Raw genomic sequence first — 19,961 nt, forward strand, 5'->3', positions numbered from 1 at the left:
TTTTTTTTTCCCCAGACAGTGATAATGTCAAAAGGTTTTTGAAAACTAAAATGGCCCAACTCATAAGAAGTAATTCTCAAGAATTGATTTTGCTTATATTTTCTTCTGCTGAAGTTACTCCTTACACCTGAACTGAGGTACACCCTCTCCTGAGCCGGTCCCTCGAGTGAGAGCACAGAGCTGTAACTGTCTCTCAGCTCCTGGGCAGAGAATTAAAGCTCTCACTGCCAGCCACAGTGCCATCCTAGACATATGTTTATATAAAAGCACCTCTCTCTTGAAAGGATGAAGGGTTGTCTCTGTCAGTGTGTGTGCAGAGGCTTTATCAAGGCATATGTGATGCTTAGTAACACAGCTGGACAAAAAGGAAAAAGAAAAGGTGACCTAATATAGAAAAAGGCTACCTCTGTCTGAGAATTTCAAAATTTGAAATGTCAATAACCTTCAAAACCTTCTGATCCACTTTATAGTTGGCCCAAAGTTACGGAAAAAAAAGTTTATAGTGGTGATTTGGGGTTTTTCTGTAAAGCTTCTCATTTTCTTCTTTATTTAACATTTTTGATCACCACTACTTTAGCTGATCATGTTTTCCACAGACTTCTGTGGCTTCAGCACATGTGTATATTTATGTGTAAAATATCAATTCATTCATCTTCACCAATGTTGACAAAAAAAGATAAGAATTGGAAAAAAAAAAAAAAAGAACTTTTGATTCAGGTATTTTTTGAAAGGAAAAAATGCATTTCTTTCTGGAAATTGGGTTCAGAGCTCCAAAGAACCAGGGTGGTATTTTGTTTCACATCGCCAGGTTGTATTGCTGCCTGGTTTATCCCAAAAGAAAGAAAAAATATATATATAAAAAAATAAACTGCTGGGCAGCATGGCTGCCTCAGAGGTGCCATTTAGGGTGCATTTGGCAGAGCCAGACAGCCAGGGATGAGCAGCAGAAGTACTGCAGGTGATGGTGCACTGCTGGCAATGGTCCAGGCTGTGCTGGGAGTACTGGAGTTTGACCAGCACACAGGGTTTAAACCCATCATGTGCCAGGGAAAGGGGCTAAGAGATCAATCTTTTGCTACTTAAAGTGTGCCTTCCTTTAAATTCACTGTGCATTCATTTAAAATATCTCATTTAATTTATGCTTGTTGCTGTTTTTTAACATATGCAGCACTCTCTCTCTCCCTGCTCTTTTTAAACTGCTTATCCTGAAATCAGTACATTTTCCTTTCTTGGAGCTGTAACTTAATAAAAACCAAACCATTTCTTTCCAAAGAGTTACAGCTCCTCCCAGATGAGTACATCTAGGTCAGGTTTCAGCCTGGCATAAATATTTTATGTTTGAGAACTAAAGGTCTCCAGAAATCGGGGTTCACACTGGAATGCCTGACGTAGCCTTAACCATACCAGCACATGCGGGTGCTTGCTTTAATAAAAAAGCCCTTAATCTCATTTGGCTCTACCTCACTGGCAGCTTGAAGCACTTGAATCAAACAGTACAGCTGTGAATTGTGACACTGGCTGGACGGAAGCCCAGAAAACTTTTCCCAGAGAAAACCCTTGAGGGAAGAAAAAAAGAAAAAAAAAGATAGAGAAAAAGAAGAAGGAGGAGGAAAAAGGTTCAACAACCGAAATACAATACAGTGGAGAGTGAAAAAAAACACAACCAAAATTTGCACCCCCACTAAGAACCTGAGACAAACCAGAAAACCAAAAGATAGATGGAATATACCTTAAAAAGAATACTTTGTGAGGTGGAAGGGTGGCAGTGAGGTAGAAGGTAGTACTGGTCCCAGTCCATATTTTCTACACAGCAGCAAATAACCAAACTCAAGCAAAGGAATATGAAAGCTGAATTATACCACTCCTTCAAAATCTATTTAAATAAAAGGCAGAAAAAGAAGGCAGCTTTGATTTTTTGTGAGGAAGAAGAAAAATATCCAGCTGAGGAGATTAAGAGAGGGCTTGGAAGCACAAGTGGCATAAACAGACCTAGCACAAGTGTGCTTGGCAGTACTTACAATTTTATTTTTCTTTTAATCCTGAGGATGATACCTCCCCTAAAGCAGATAACTGAGCAATATGAAAAAACAAAAACAAAAACAAAAACAAAACAAAACAAAAAAAGCAATGAAACCATAGAAAGCACAGCTGAATGGGAGCAAATGTTCGTTTTTAGAAGGCAGCAGCCGTACTCTGGAGTCATAAGGTCAAGAGGTGAATTTCTACTGAAGGAAAACATTAGAGCTAGATATTTCTCATCTGTCAGTCCCATTAAATACCATTTTTTAAGGATTCAGGACTTTGCATTGTGCCTTTCTTCAAGTTAGCGGGATAATAAAGATTCTGTTGCCTTTTGCAGATGTTTAAAGACATGATGTGAAAGACAAATTCTTCAACTAAAACCCTCAAGAAATGTCACTTCTGTGTCTTAGTGAAGGAGTTCCAGCACATTCTCTACATAAACATCTGCCGGAAACATTTTAAAAAGGAGGCTGTTTAAATAATGGCTCTTGTAGGCTTTTTGTGTTTTTCCCCCCCTTCTTTAAAGAAAAGAAAATGAATTTGTGGAAAGTTCCCTCTTCCAAAGCTACTTGCCTTTGAAAACATGCCTCAGCTAGGATGATCTGAGGAAGCAGGCTGTAAAATGAAGGAGAGAAGAAATGTCGAAAATATTCCTTCAGAACATCCTATATCAATCACACCTCAGAGACAGTCATAAATCAGCACTTTCTTTGACTTCAGAAAGTTGTTGCTTTTCATTGTTATGCTAACTTGTTTGTGACAATTATAGCAAGGCTCTATTTACATAATAATTGGATTTTTCTATTAAATTTAACAGGCAAGGGAAAAAAAAGAAAAATAATAACCAACATTGTGTCACAAAGTGGTAAATTTGTGGCACAAACTGAGAAAAGGGAAAATAATGAAAAGAAACTCCATCTATAGTGTACTGTAATTTGGCCTTTCCCTCAGCCTTTGCTCTGCAGAACTACTACAAGGTTACCTAGACTTCCCCACCATTAAATGTCTTCCACAGCGCTGGTCTCTGTAGTAATTCACACTGTGTACTGATGCAGGGCAAAATTTTGAACAGATTTATCTAACTTTTGGATTATTAGAAGAAACTCCATATTCTCAGATCCAGTATTTCTATATCAAACTGGCAGAAATTAGAGATAGAAATAAAATCCCTCTTAGAAAGTCAAAATGGTATCTTGTCTAATGATGACTATATATCCATCTTATATGTTGGGGGCTTTTAAAGCAGTAGATTAAAAGCTTCATTAAATCTAGGAAATTCCATGTAAGGTTCAGGAAAAGTTCTACTCCTTCCCTTCCCAAGGATATGGAAATGACACTCAAGGTATTCAAATCCTATTGGATTACTACTATTTTCATCCCTACACATAATTAGTAGGGAGGGTTTTCACAAGAAATTGTATTATATAGAATCAAGTATTAAGATAAGTGTTAGATATGTGACCACTTCTAAAGGACAATGGGAAGAGAGAGGAGGTAAAAAAAAATACTTTTATAGGATTAGCAAGTAGACTCATACAGAAAATTTTACACATAGGTGAGAGTCAGGAGCACAAATCAGGTATCATCTGTTTCTATTAGCACAGCTCAAGCAAGTGATGAGGGAAGAAAAGTGTCTTCCACTTTTGCAGGGCTCAGAAGATCCCTTCCATCCTATCCCTTGCTAATGCCCCTTCTTCAGCATTATCCTTATCTCTCAATTCATGCACATTACAAAACAAATTTACTTTCAGAAAGGCCTCGATACTTCCTTGGCTCTGGTAAGGTACTCAAAAGTAAATGAAACTATTCTGGCAGTGATATCTCTGAGGGGACAGCAATCCAAGAGACCACATATTCATTTATATCCCCTGGCTCTGGCCTCTCCTGGTGCTTGACAGTGATGGCATCATTACTTACCTCCAGATTTCTTGTGCTGCACAGAAAAGGTCCTAAAATGTTAACCACATACTCTTTCCTTTCTTTCTAAAATCAAAGAGAGGTGAAGACCTGATTTCCTTATGGTTTAACACCCCTGATTGTCTCATAAAGCTTACTGAGGAAAGCTGCTTTCCAAGCTTAACTAACATAGGTGCAGAAAAGCAGTAATATTTTCCAATTGTTTCTTATCTGTTGGAGCTTTCTTTCATAAGTTACTAACAATTGTCTTTCTTGATGATTAGTTGTTATTGTATATCAGCTTGATTTTTGTATTCATATGCTTTCACAGAAAAGGTTGAAAGTTCAGTCTTTCCCAGTTTTCCCATCATGTAATAAAGCATCTTCGGTGTGATCTTAGCTCCCAGAATCCCTCGTGACTTTGACTTCACTGCTGGACACAACCTTGTAAAATGTAAAGTTCGCTAGGTTTGTGAAAAAATGTATCTCTTTCTTTGTGAATCCCTTAAAGATGCATCAAAAGTGTGTGTGAGGCTAAGAGTCAAGCTAATTCCTCTGCATGTAAATTATAAACATTTCTTTAACACTTCCTTTAATTATCTATTTGCTTTTCTAGCATATGTGTACTTATATGTCTGGTGATATAAAAAATGAAATTAACTATCTGGTATAAGCTTTCAGAACATATCTGATTTAAATGGAAAGGCACACAAAAAATATATGTAGGGGTAACTTAAAGGATAGGGAAACAGAGCCTTTCTTCCATTCCTACAAAGGAGCAACAAAGGACTTGGCTTACTTCTGATTTTACTCAAATGGTAATTGCTGATATTTACTCGACACTTCTCCTAAAAAACTATTCTAATCTGTACAAATCTCCCTGCACCCATATAACACAGCTGATAGACACCAGCTGTACTGTAAAACAAGAAGTTTCTGAACAGACAATGATTATCTGTCAGCAGATTATACCGTTTTGAATCACTAATGCCGCTCTGTAGGTTCAACAACGGTGTACCAGAATATGCTTAAACATGGACTTAAATACTTGCATGCAATAAAAGCTGCATGAGAGAGCTGTATGTATTAGAAAGTTTCTGATGATATTATTATTATTATTATTATTATTATTATTATTATTATTATTATTATTATTATTATTATTATTATTATTATTATTATTATTCAGGTACAGTTCTGCAGAGTTTAAGACCCAATTATTTTGTGGAACATTTTACCATTGTGTAAGATCTTGCTAAGTATTTATGTGTGCAAGCCAGGCAATGAGTACACCTTTTTATTAACAGAGTGGGTGTGATCTAAACAGGTGTAGCTTGATCTTTTCCATACTGCCCTTCATGTAACTTCATACCTGACCTGAATGAAGCACTGTCTCAGGGGTAAGAGACATCTTGCTCTTGGAGAAGAAAATGATAATGCTGCTCAGTTATGTGATGTGGCTTTATAAAAATGAGTTCATTTTGGGTATATGACCACAAAGCCTCATGTTTTGACAATTATGCAGCATATGGGAAGGCCCATTTCATTCATTGAAACCCACCATTACTGTAGAAAGCTTTCTATATAACCATGGGTTACATCCTTTTCAAAAAGGTGCTGCATTGTTTCTGTTGTTTCATTAAGTGTCACACTCTAATTGTTACTTTGTGGCTTCAATGCAAATCACAGCATTTTACCTCAGTAAGCAAAATTAGAATAGCTTTATATTTGCACTTACACTGTGAGGAGATGCCAAGTCCCAAGTGCAAAGGTGTTTTTTTTTTCTTTTTTTTTTTTTTTTCCTTTTTTTTTCTTTCTTTTCTGTAATGTTTTTATAGATCTTTTTGAGTTAGAAAAGAAATGTTTGCATGTCCCCAGATATTCAAGGTTTATAGATTTATTTTACTATAAACTTGTTTGTTCCCCATTCACAACTTTGGCAACTGAGGATATTCACTTTTCCTAAAAGGCAGAAGTTGGGACTTCCAGCCTGCATAATTTCTCTGGGCAAAGGATGATGCACCTTTGTAGCTGAAGCTTCAGATCTCAAATGCTTTCTTCTGTTTATGACATCTGGCTAATACAAGTTCAAATAAAAGGGCTGCCACTACTGCAAGCGAGACCTTTACTGTTGGAGGCAAAGGGCCAGGCTCCAGTGCAGGGCTGTTAAAGACTTATCAGAGGACAAAACCTCTCCTGGCCTTTGGGCTCCTTCTGCATTTCAGTCAATATGAAGTTTCTCCTACATACACAGATACCACAGTGACAGCTGCATCAGTTTTTTAATTGACAAATGTTTCAAAAGATCTTTGAAGGAGGAGGTAGAGAAGGAAGAAGAGTGAGAGTTTAAAAAAGAGGAAAAGAAAAGCCCTCAAACTTTCTCAGTGTATTGATATTCTTCAAGGCAATGAGGGGGCAATGAAGGAGAGGGATGGAAGAAAAGCCATTACCATGCTTAGTTCAAGAAATTCTCCAATTATTGCTAGAAAAGCCATCTAGAAAGCACTTGATATTGGTGATGTATGCTGTTTACATGCTTTGGGAGGGGAAAAAAATCACAACAACAGCAACAAAATACAAATATCTTCTCCAAAGAGGTGAAAGGTTAGAAATCATTTGTGCTGCATTGATCAATTTACCCGAGTTGTCTTTCGATGGATTGTATTAATGGAACTTCATTTTCTTTTATTCAGCTGCTGGCCAATTTCTTCTCAACTCTTAAAAAGATCAATGAACACATCTCAGTATCTTTGTACAAAACGAGCCTCTATTTTTTCCTTAAAGTTTAAGAGACTTTATTATTTTCATTTGTAATGGATTTTTCTGTCTCTTTTTTCTTTCAGCTCCTGTTGTGATTTCTGTGATGTCTATCTATTCTTTCTTTTTCATGGATTTTGTCTAAACAACTCAGGCTTGCCTTTCTGTACAGTACCTGGCAGGTAGGAAGTTATATTTTAGGTCAAGTAATGTACAAACATTTAAGATTAAGCACAGCTCCTTCTTTAATGCTGGTGTGAACAGGGGGAACCATCACTAAAATAAGACTGAAATGAGAGGGTGTTTGATGAAATTCAACCTGCAATGTCAGTGAATTGTACTTGTAAAATGTCCCAGTAAAATCAATCAAGTATTACTCAACAGGAGAAAGGCTAACAAGTTACGGCCACAGAGGATTAATTTTAACCAGCAAGTAGTGTTTTTTTTTTTTTTTTTGTTTTTTTTTGTTTTTTTTTTTTTTTGTCTAGTTTTGGTTGATCTTAACTAGATTTAATCCTACATTTTCATTCTTTTCTCAGGTCACATTAGGAAATTAGGAAATTATAATAGTTCTAAAATATTTTAGCCAAAGACTCCTGAAAATGTTAGGATTTGGTATCTGGTCTTACAAAACTTTGTATACAGAACCAAACCAGTAATATGAATGGAAATACTTATTGAGGTAAGATTGCTGGCATGAACTCTCACAGTCCCAGGTCTGTTATTCTTTTGAACTTCATGTATTACTTCTTATTTCCCCAGACTTTTTGCCCATACCAAGTTTTATTTTTGTTTTGGCGTGTGATGACAAGTTTGAACATTCGGTTCCAAAAGGAAGAACTAAAAAGATGTTGCAATGCTCACCCCACGAATAAATAAAGTTCTTCCTGTATTTCTCTCTTTTGCATATCTCACAACTACTATCAAAGGTTGTCTATTAATGAATGTAGCATGCACCATTAAATTCCTGACCTGTAATGCAAATATATTGCACAAATATAAGCAAATTTATTTGGAATTAAACCAGTGTCATCTCCAAACTGCCAGTCCTTATGGTGCATGTTTTAGGTCCCTGAAAATGTAACTCACTTAAATTTATTAAGCACTACTTCTCCCATGCTGAGAACATTTTCATGTATGAAGGTGTGAGTAAAAACATACTCCACACACATACCTCCTTAAGCTTTCATCTACACATTTGCAAACACACTGAGAAGAGCATTTCTCCCAGCTCCATAAAATATATACGCTTGTCAGAGAAGCAGTCAAAGAAGACATGGGGAAAACCTTTGAAACACCCATTCTATACCTCTTATACACAACATCATTTAACATTTGAGTTAAAACTGATGTATTATTCCAGAGCAGAAACGGCTGGCCTTTAAATGCAATTTGTTTGGGATCTGCTCTTTATTTATGCACATAAAACACACCCACTTAAATAATAGCAACATAATGCTTTTGTACATCCGTTGTTACTTTCCATATACACTGAAATCTTAAACTGCAGAGAAATTCAATAATGTCCTTAATCATAATTTTGCCACAAATAAAGTCTTTTTAATGAAATGTTGACAAATGAAAAAAAAACCAAAACCATAGTTTAAACATGCAAGGCAATTCCAATAACTTTCCAGCACTACCAGCTAGAGGTTTTTTTTTTTTTTTTTTTTTTTTTTTTTTTTTTTTTTTTCTGCCAGAAGTTCCAGCACTGAGAACTGTGTTTTCAGTTAACATTTGTAAAAGCAATCTCCCTTCCTCAGCAATGCTTAAAAGTTTCCTGGGAAATGAAGTTGTTAACATGCAATTGTTACAAATCACCCTGAATGTTTTATTTCAAAAAAGCTGAAACATTCCATTCTGATTTTTATTTAAAAAAAAAAGAGTGAGTTTGAAGTGACCATTTAGAATGCACTGTTCTGCTAAAATCTCTCTAAAAACATTTCTAAATTTACTGATAACATTTTATTGAAATTGATATGCTCCCATAAGACATGACGATTTAGGCAAAATGGCATTCTCTGAGTTAAAAAGCTTTCAGTGAACAATATTCAGCCTATAGGATCATTGGATGTTACAGTAATTGCCATTATAAAAATCAACATTTGTGGGTCTATTTGAAGGTGCCTGTGCCTGTTTCTCATACAGTAGAAATAGGCCATGGTTACAGGGCTCAGAGTTTTTGCCTTTCCAGACTCATATCTGAGGTTTCTTTATATCCACAACACCTGGATGGTTTAGCAGTGTGCACAGATTCAGTGAAGAAAATGAGTGAATACAAAGATACAGTTTAAAAAAAAAAAAAAAAGGCAAAAACTCCACAAGCAAAATCCCAGAATGCCTGAAGTATTGAAAAAGTAATGAGAAGAGAAGAGAAGAGAAGAGAAGAGAAGAGAAGAGAAGAGAAGAGAAGAGAAGAAAAGAAAAGAAAAGAAAAGAAAAGAAAAGAAAAGAAAAGAAAAGAAAAGAAAAGAAAAGAAAAGAAAAGAAAAGAAAAGAAAAGAAAAGAAAAGAAAAGAAAAGAAAAGAAGAAAGAAAAAAGACCAACCTTTGGCAGTATTGCTACTCTCCATTTTCCCCATGCAGAAGTCTAGTCCCATATGCAACTTCTACCTCCCTTTGGCTGCTGTGTTGCCATTAATAAGCATGTGCTGTACATTTGGCATGCTTTCTAGCTTCCATTTGCCATTTATTCCTTTTACAACCTCCTTTGTTATAGGTCTAGTATAGCAAACTGCTGCTTTATGGGAATTTGCAGCCCACTTGACATATGGTACAGGATCACTGGCCAAAATGGCGTAATAGTAGACAGTATTTTACAACCCAAGTTCATTATCTGTCTTGTTCCAGGACTTTCTTTGGTCTGTGCCCAATAGGAACCTAAACTCCTAATCATATGATAACAAGACTGACTACTCTGCACATTTGTTGGACATCTCAATGGCTTCCACTGCTCTTGGAAGCAGTAGTTGATTATGCTGCCTTCACTCACCATGAGCAGCCATGGCTGAGGTGTGCTAGCCTTCGCTTTGTCTTTCTTTCTTTCGGTGATAATCCAGTGAAAATGAACCCATGTTCCTCTGCCTTTTCCCATTCTCTTTACTATTCTGAGTTGTTTGGCAGATGAATCAGGTCACAGAAATCTCCACTCCAAATGAGTATATTGGAGTGTCACAACGAGATGATTTGAAATACGGATTTGTCTTGGTGGCCCTACTGCTCTTCTACTTCAACCAGCAACTAGAGGAATTTCTCTCCTCATAATTGCTCACTTAGGAATAGTTGTCTTTTCTGTACCCAGCTTCACACAGTGGCTGTGGTTTCTGAACTGGGGAAATGTTGGCATTTTGTGCAGCCTGTGGGGGTAAAGAGCTGCCTTGTTCTGTACCCCTCTAAAGGAAGAGGCATAATTAGACATCAGAAATTTACCAAGTATGCATAAAACTGGTAAAATGAGATGTGATTTTTAACTTTAAGGAGGAAGAAATTTAGGTTAAATTCTACAACTTGGTTCTATTTACACTGGAAAGACAGCGAGTTGAATTTTTCAACAATGCTTTTTATTTTCTTCCTGCTTAAATAGGAATGAATATTTTTATTGAAATTGCATAGCTACACACTGTGTAAAAAATTCTTCACTGGTTTCTCTCTGGTCTTCTTGCCATGGGTATTGTTGACATCTTTGCTTAGACACTGTGCTGTGGGCATTCTGCCCCTTGCACTGATTGCCAGGAGAACCACATGTCACTTGTGAATTCAAACATTCCAGTGGAGACATTCATAGGACAAGTCATTAGTTGCTCAGTTTGATTCCAACCACAAACATCTATCACAAAACTCCTCCCTCTCTTCCAGAGAGGCAGCATGTCAATCTCACTTCAACCATGACCTAAAGGCTGGCTCATGGCAAGGCGCTTTGGTTACTTTTGAGTTCCTGCTGACTGAACAAGTCTAGTCCCCAAAATGGATGAGCTGAGAGTAGTCCGATAAAGCAAGACTAGTGACAGTTCTGAATAAAACAAACAAACAAACAAAACAAAACAAAAAAACAAACAAGAAAAGCCTTCTCAGTAAAAATACCTGGTTATGTAAAGCCAAACCCAAATCAAATAATGCAGCCAGGCCCATCGCTGGGATCATGGATACGTCGCATCCCTGGCTTCATCAATATCCACTGATTCTGGACGAGTTCTTCCTTGTACCCTAACTCTTTACAGCTTTTATTCTCTTGCTTTCATTTTCTTTCATTCTGGTTTCACTCTATTGTTGTTAATTCTTTGAAAAGATCAATGAACAGGTCTTACAGTCTTGGCGTAAAAAAGCCACTATTTTCCTTTAAACTTTAAAAGACTTCATTATTATTATTATTTTTCATAAGAGGGATGTTTGTATCTTCCTTCTTGCCTGTAGCCCCCCTGCAGATAAACTTTCTGATGGTGCTTTGTGTTTAAAAGAAAATTAACGGCAAAGAATACACAATTTGACTTAAAACATATTGATATTGCAAAATGAAGAGCCATTTAATGAATTTTTTGTCCCCAGTGAAGAGACAGTGTAAGGAACAGTAGGGGCTGCAAACAAGACTGAAAATGGCATTGTAATAGCAAAATGCATTTGTTTGAACAGTGTCTCCCTTTTCTTTTCTAATGATTTTGCAAACATTGCCTCCCCTTTGTTCTCTTCATTAGTTGTTTGTGACCACAAAGACATTCCAGTAAGAAAGGTAAGAAAAAAAAGCATCCATCCAAATGTTTTTGATATCAGGAAAAACACTTATTAATACAAGAAAACACTCTAGTTGGTTGGTGTCCTCTCGGACATCTACGAAAACCTACAAAAGCAAAATCCCAAATGACCAAAACTCTTGACCAAGCTCTTTGCCTTGCAAAATGTTGCTTCCTGCCTATAAGAAAGCAGAGAAGATGCCATTAATATTTCTGGAATTGCAAGAGCATCTGATATGACTGTTATTATTATAACAGCACTTACAAGCACTGTTGAACGTTAGGGATTGAAATACTGGTAACCGTGTTTGAAGCTTTATTTATTAATGCCTCTAAAATGCTTTGAGATCATCAATTATAGGATTTTTACAGAGAAAACTTTTATATTGCCTGCAGCCATGCTGGCCTCAATCCTCAGCTGAAAGCTGAAACAGCATGCTATGATAAAAACTGTCATACAGTCCTGTAATGCAAGTTAATGTGAAATAACCACAGACCCCTCTAACTTTCATTGTTTGTGGCTACTTTCACCCACTGGCTGTAGTTCACGAGGGTGCATTGCATCAGGGTCAATCACAGAATCTCTTTAGCCTTCATGGCCTATTGGGTCTTTGTAGCTGGGGCATGCCAGCAGCAGACAGGAGACTTCATTGGCTAAGTTAACTGAAGGCTGGCATTTAGAACAACTCCAGAGCACTCAGGATGCCCACATGATTTCATTGCTCTGTCCCTATGCCAGCTGTGTTGCAAGGATGTTCCCAGCTTGTACCAATACAACAGCATATTGTACCATTCTCTTCTATCCATAACCTTTATTTGTTGGAACAGGACCTCATGGTTGTGCTGGAGATGACATAATCTGGTTTGGAAGAGGCAGCTATAAAAATCACAGTTCCTGAACCAGTTGTTAAAAATAACAGTACTTTTTAATAGGTCTACTTTCAGATGTTACCCTGGAGCCTTTCAAGATCTGGCCTTGGCTTGATGAGTGGCTGTTCCTTCCTCCTTTTGCCCTTACATCAATCTGAAACCTGGAAGTACCCATCCCTTGCTGGCAGTGCACAGTAACTGAAAGCTGTGCTTGTTTCCACCACCTCAGCTGTTCTCTCTTCTCTGATACAGTCAGTATTTCTTTGGCAACACAAACTTACCTGGGATTTTTTCATTATTATACACATATGGCAACACCAAAGTCATTAATATGTGAGATATTCTATAGAGAAGTTTTGGCAAATCCAAACCTGGCATGTATTTAGCAGCAAATCATTTCAGAAGTAGTTGAACATTTTAAAAATAATAATTTATGCTGCCTTTTCTTTCTCTACTTGCAAAGCCAAACTACCTTCATTTGCCAAGAGTTCAATTCTCCAGACACAGTGTAAGGAGAATGCGTTTCAGAAATCTCAGAAAAAAAAAAAGCCTCCTTTAGTTAGCCATTCAATATATAACAATTTGAAGATAAAGTATCTCAGTGCCAGACACTGAGATGACAGACATGCCAGAATTAGAAGGAAGCTCCAGGACTGCGGGAGCACAGGACATATTCTTGGTATTGGCAGCAGAAGACATCACTTGGCTTTCCTGGGAGAAGGGTAGAAGCACCTTCATTCTGTGCTTGTTTTATGTTGTATGTTGCTGATTTCTATAACCCATGGTGGGGATTTTCTGCTGTACTCATAGAAAGAACATCATGAAATATTCACCATCTGTGTCTGGATGCGCATGTACTGTCCTCCAATTTGAAATGTTCAATCATTTCAAGGGAGATTTATTGATCTTAACATAGGGAACAGCAAGCAATCCAGGCAACATTCTCCAAAAAGGGGGAGCCATCTTCAATACAAGTCTGGTGTTGATGGAAATGCACTCCTGCCATACATGCATCAGCTTCTCCAGGCATATCAGACTAGATATCTACATTAGCAGGAAGATCCAGGTGTCATTTTTGAGAGGACGGAGGGAAAAGCTCCACAAGCAGATTGAAAAATTTCCTTAGTTATGTTTTTTTTTGTTGTTTGTTTGTTTGTTTTTGTTTTTTAAATCCTTTTCCTGAATTGTTTGAATTATATCCTGAGTTGCATTATATTAACAAAGGCTTAAAACAACACCCTAACAACACAAAAAAGATTAGTAGTGACTGTTCTAATAAGACAGATGACGTCATGAAATAAGGACTGATTACCTCATAGTTTTCCAGATTTTACAAGCCCCCTCAATTAATTAAAAAATAAGATTATTATTATTCTCTACCTTTTCAACATTTTAGCTGAATTTTTGAAAGAGAAAATCTTGAATTCTAATAAAGTACTCACTAAATGAAAGCCTTTTGCAATGATCAACAAGATATTTAGATCCTGGTTTACACCGGGATATTTTATAGTTGATTGATAAATGTCAAGTTGCTGTTTAGGTACGTAGTAATTAATAGTAAATAACATATTTACCATTGACATACACAGCAAATGAACAGAAACCATATTTACTCCCCATCTACAATACTTCGTATCTACTTATACTAATACTTTTTCTGTAATAAATAATCATCACAAGACCATAAATCAGTATTAAATGGAAGCACTGATTTAGAAAGTCAAACTCTACGTTATATGCTAGAACAAAGATTTTCAGCTTTTCTTAATAATGTCTCGTTATTAGATTTCTTTAGTCCCATTCACATTACTGATTTTTTCCTTAGCTAAATGTATTTAACACCAAGCATAACCACACGGGATTTACCTACTAATGAAAACATCAGACACTTAAGTCCCAGTTACCTAAATGGGTGCCTTGCCAGAAATTTTCACCCAATGTTAGCCTCTCTCACACAGTCAATATGGTTTTTACATACTGAAGACCGGTCTTAGTCTGGCCACAGCCCTACTCAGGTTCTGTTGTATGGGGTATTTTTCACTAATACGCTGCTGAAGAGGAGCAGCATTAAACCTTTATACCAGTGCAGCTGTTCTAGGTAGTTACTGGTTTTATAAACCTGCAGCATGGCTGAGGATGGCAGGATCCATTTGCACATTCTTGCTTTGCCTAGCATACCTCGTACAGTGATGTCTGTGCTTTACATCAAAATGGAATTTAGGACAGGGCCATATGTGTTTGATGATAAACTGCAAAATTCTGCAGTGGCTCAGCTGAAGGAATAAAGAGGTCCATCATGACTCTGCACAGGTTTTTAGTTGAGGAGGGAAGTTTGGGTTTTTAACAGCTTTCAGAAATACAACAAGCTGGAGATAAAACTAAAATGCACTGCCATGCAGTGCCCCAGGGCTGTCTCTGACTGATCCAAGAGCTTTTGTTTATGACACGGAGACCAATTGATTTACATTATTTTGCTTTCAACAAGCCTCTCATGAAGAAGACAGTGACATGCTAAAGTGCCAAAGAAGAAGGAAGGCACACTGATGAAAAAAAGACACTGCAGCCATTAGCATCGATCAGCCATTGATCAGTGTATAAGTAAGCAAAGAGGTACAGGGTGATTATTGTGTATAAAGAAACCTGATTTAATCTCATTCAGAAGGTGTATTTTCTGTGAAGAGGCACTTTGGTCGGGAGGCACAAACTTCATTAGCACAAAACCAAGTCATGTGAGGAGGTTTGTCTTGGAGATTATGGAGACCCATCCTTTCACAGACATGAGGATACAAAAATATTTTTAGATGATACACTTGTTAATTGGGAGCTTTATGTCAAAGATTCCATGCAGGACCTCACCTGTGTCATTTGCTTAATTAATTAGATGGTGTATTTTTTGTTTTGTTTTGTTTTGTTTTTTTAGTGCTAGCTTAAAACCACACTATCACATCACTACGTGAATATGATTACTTTGGGAGAATAAGCAGGGGGAGGAGGACAGCTGAAAAAGAATTTGGTTTTCTGAGATGCTCGAGATGCTGCATGTATGTTGAATAACAAACATTTTGTTTATTTAGTAATGCTGATTTTGTTATAAGCAGGTTCTTCAAACTTAGGCAAACCTGAAAGAGCATTCTCTTCAGTGAAAAAAAACACCCAACCATCAACTTGACAGAGGCATGAGTTAACTCCTATTACACTTAGTCTGAGCTAAAACGACATCGCTTTTCACTCTCACCCTGAGACCTAATGAGCTTCAGCACTTGAGACGTGAAAGACCAATAACTTAATCCACTGTTTGAAGCAATCCCTATTTTTAAAGCAGTGCTGTATTTGATTAAGCCACTGTAAAGCTCAGCAGAGCTGTGTCAAGTTAAATTATATTCTTTAAAGAAAAAATGCCATTTTACATGAAACATAAAACTTCAGTCTTATTGCATTTTTATAAGAAAACCAAGTACTATTTATTTACAGCCAGACAGCCCCCATTAATAGCAATCTATAGCTGGCAGACATTACAGGACTGAATGCGTTTTAAAGTACTAAAATATTATAATGCAGATTTATAGATTAAAAATATTGAACTATGTTTTCAAAGGTACTTACAGATCCCCTAATTCAAAGGCAGAAGATACCCTTGTGATAATCACTGAGTGATTATGCAAGTCCCAATATGATATAAACATTGTTGCTTTATCAACCAAACTTCTAATCTCATCCAAACTGTCCTTGCTAGCTCAACAAAGTATGTTTCCCACGATCCTACATTGACTGGCATTTGTAACATTGCCCTTCTTAAGCCTGTTACCTGGGTCACTCTGTTCACACTGTCTAAGTATTGGCACAATATTAGATTTCTTCTAGTCCTCTGGAAACTTACCAGTGTTCAAGGCATTAAAAATCAACACTAAATGCCTGGACAGTTCCTTGGCCACCTCTAGTAAAATTATTGGATGCAGGTTGTTCATATTCAATGTTTTTAAAATTATCAACTTTGTCATTTTGGAAAAGAAACTAATACATTAGCATCATAATAATATATGACTACGTAGCTTGGCTTTTCCTCATATACAGAACAGAAATGTTTCTTGAGCACTTCTGCTTTTTCTGCTTTGTTATTAAATATTCTACCATATCCACCCAGGAATAGACCATCACAATGTTCTGGTTGTTTCGCTACCTTGACTATAAATTCTCTTTGTGTACTTGAGTTCTCATCGTTTTTCAATTCTTTCTAGCATCTGTACAATGTGGGGTTATAAATTTACCTTTTCTCCATTTCTTATATAATAGTGATAATAAATACTCATTTCCCTTCCAAGCTAAGCTGTTCAACAAGTTTTGCCTTTCTTCTTGAGCATCATATTGTATTTTCTGAGGGATGAAGAAAAATTCTGAGACTGGCTGTAGTGGGGCCAGCACACCATTCCCACTAAACTGCAAAGCTTACGAAGATAAGATGATCCGTTTGGCTTTGCCAACAGACACCAAGCCTATTCTTGTTCTATCCAAGATCCTCCAGACATTAACCTGTCATTGCAAAGTCATTTGATAGTGATACTCCATATAGAGCAACATCAACTTAAGATACTCAAAACTCATTTCATTTGTGACCTGAATCATATGTGTATTGCTATCTACAACAGTAAAGATTAACAAATATAGACAACATACATGAAAATTACCAACGATGGTACTTAGTCTGTACCTAATTCTTTTGTTACCAAAAAATTCAGCACCAACAGGACTTACACTGATTAACTTCCAAACTTAGAAATAAGATATACCATCAGTCACGTCTGTGAGATGTACATCTCTCTGACGAATTTATAAAAAATGTATGTGACACACTGGAATGGATGTGTCTTTGGCATTGGGATCTCAATAGCTCAATATGTTCTTGCAACATCAGCAGGATTTCAAATGTGCAGATGTTCTAGCAGGATAAACAGGATACTACATACCAAAGGCTATTTTTATTCAAACTTCTTCAGATTTGGAAGACTTCAGGTCCTCAAAATATCCTGCCATTTTCTTTGGTTATTTAAACTGAGATTCAGCCTGATATTAGTTACTCAGAATTGCAGATATTGGCCAAAAAATCGCAAACCTCAGCAACAACCAACCTTGAACTATCTCCTAAATGTATATCCCACATGTTCTGTTTCAGTACGGAAGCACCTGATTTTGTCAGCAGGCTGTACTGGTGAGAGGAGCAAAGGTGAACAGAAGCACTGTCAAATTGTTGTCCCCTCACTTGTTACTCCAGAGAGAATGACTGCCTTGTGCTAGCGCATTGGGGCATTTGGGAGGATAGAAGTAAATTCTATAAAGCTAATCCCACTAGTAGTTTCCCCTATACTTTATTAATTGACCATATATATGGTGTGAAATTCAGCCATTAAACTGAGAGCTTGTTGGCTGAAGCAGTGCAGACCATTTACCAGAATGCCTTGGGAAGCTAAACAAACTTTCTTTCCATGCTGTGCTCATGGGAACATGAAGTTTTCTCTCACAGAGGTTAAAATGTTTGAAAAGTGGAGCCCTATATAAAATTCTGTTTGTGCAGCTGAAGTTCTGACGCTGTTTACCTGAAATGTTTCTATAATTCCTAAACTTTTGAGTTTCAGGTTGGTGATTTGCGAGTAGCAGATTGCACTCTCCTGAACTAAATCTAACAAGCGCCACAAAGTGAAAATAAACTGGAGAGACTTGAAATAAAAATCACTTCAAGAAATCTAAGCACGGTGGGTTTTTTGTGTGTTGCTTTTTTTTTTTTTTCCTCCCACTTTAAGCCAACTAAACTCCCAACACATTCTGATCATCTCGCCACAGTGTGTCTGTGCTGGTGACAACTGATTCATGTGTACATTTACATATCCCCTCAGTGCCAGCAGCAGAATACAAAATGGGTCCTCCTGCTCTGGCAGATGACACAGCGCTGGCAAATCAGGAGGAGCTGTCAAAAACAGCTGTCCATTAAAAGAGTTTGCTGAAACAACTAAGAGCTGTTTGAAAATGCTAGGTGGTAGAATTTAATTGGAGTAGCAACTGTTCAAAATTAAGATTAAAAAGGACCAGTCGGTACGTGTGGGTTTCAGGTTTAGGGGGTGTTTTTATATATGGATATTTACATTTGGGATATGAACAATTAAGTCTGCCGATTTCTTCTGCCTCTTTCTATGTACGCTCATGCTCCATCCCTTGGGTCAGAAAGTTCAGGCATGTCCATAACCGATCTGTTGTGCTTTAAGCACAGCAAGTATCCTCACTTGTACCCAGGCAGTTTTATTTTAGAGATACAGGGAAAAATGTGAAATTTCTGGCTTTTAAAAGCAGCTTGTTTGTGTGGGTGCAAATGCTATTATGCTGCACTGCTGGTACATTATTAGCTGCCCATGTGGACAGGGGATGTGGTTGGTTTTCTGCAGTGGGAACAAGATTCAGGCACAGACGGCCCAAACTTAGCTTCCAGCGAGTGTGTTTGATTACACCATGCACCCTATTTAAAGACCGCATTTGTCTCAGCACATAAAATTGCATGCACATAAATGAAAGGCTTTATGAAGTTTTCCCCATAGTATGGATATAGTCTTGGGAAAAGAGACCAGTGTAACAGTCCAGAAAATTTCATTTTTCTCTAAGAGCTTGATATGAATGAGCTGGAGGCAATACTAAGTCCTGGTCTGGCTTAGGTGGTTTCTGAACTCAAAACTTGTCTATGGAATAAATGTAACAGAATTGAAGCACAGGAAAGCAAAACCGTTTGGCAAAAAATAGAGATCCTGCATATTCTCCCTAGCTTAGCTGAATATTTTTTTCACCAAAAACATTTGAAAAAATACTGAAATGAAGTCAGTGTGTTTCATTTTGATAGTGTCAAAACAAAATTATTTTAATTTTGCAACTTAAAATGTTTTATGTTTCAAAATTTTGTTCTTTCATTTTTTTTAAATATTTTTTTTTCTTCAGAGAAAAATATCCAAAATCCCAGGAAAAAAGTTTTTTTTTGAGCACAAATAAGTGTTTCTTTTTTGGATATACATATATTTTTTTCCTTCAGTAGGCTGTAGCACAGGCAGGCAGAAGATCTGCATTTAGTTCTTCATTTTGACATGGAGTTCTCATCACAGTGCCTCGGGCACTGACTCTACTTATGTGCTTTAGCTTGACGCATCTGTAAGTGTGTGTCTAAAACATTTCTAGTACTTCGATTACTTAGTACTTACTCTTTTACTGATAGAAGTAAAAATCTCCTTGTTTTCTTTTTGAAAGCAAACGCCATGGGGCACTAACTTTGTCCTCTCCATTGCAAGTTGATGGACTTGGTCTCGGGCAGTGAATCTGGAGAGACAATCAATAGGTAGTAATTACATAGCCTAGATTTCTTCCTACTTGAAATACATCTTAAATACTTGAAATACATCTCAAACAATTTCAGAATGGCCATGGACATTTTGCAATAGTATTTTGTAAGCTTTAGTGCCCCTGAACTTTTTCCTTGGTTATAACTTTTTAACACGTTGGCCCCCAGTTTTGGATTGTTTCCTTTAAATAAAATCTGCTTGAAAATGTAAAACAAACAAAAATAACACCACAAAAAATGAGGAAGCATGCAGGCACTAAAATTAAATTTCCCATTCCCAAAGAAAAAAATAGAAGTTGAAAAGGCATTAGGCTCAGTTTCCCAGCGGA

General features: G+C 37.0%; 1 long non-coding RNA gene across 1 annotated transcript in view; it reads right to left on the reverse strand.

Annotated features, from left to right (window-relative positions):
• Positions 1–19,204: 19,204 nt before the first annotated feature.
• The window catches only part of LOC137863277 (uncharacterized), a 398,617-nt gene continuing 397,860 nt past the window's right edge, over positions 19,205–19,961 (reverse strand). Inside the window, exon 5 of the long non-coding RNA XR_011100830.1 lies at positions 19,205–19,610. This is a non-coding gene — a long non-coding RNA (uncharacterized lncRNA). The remainder of the gene's footprint in view (positions 19,611–19,961) is intronic.

This window comes from Anas acuta, chromosome 12 (assembly GCF_963932015.1).
Source record: "Anas acuta chromosome 12, bAnaAcu1.1, whole genome shotgun sequence".
In the NCBI taxonomy this organism is placed as follows: Eukaryota; Metazoa; Chordata; class Aves; order Anseriformes; family Anatidae; genus Anas; species Anas acuta.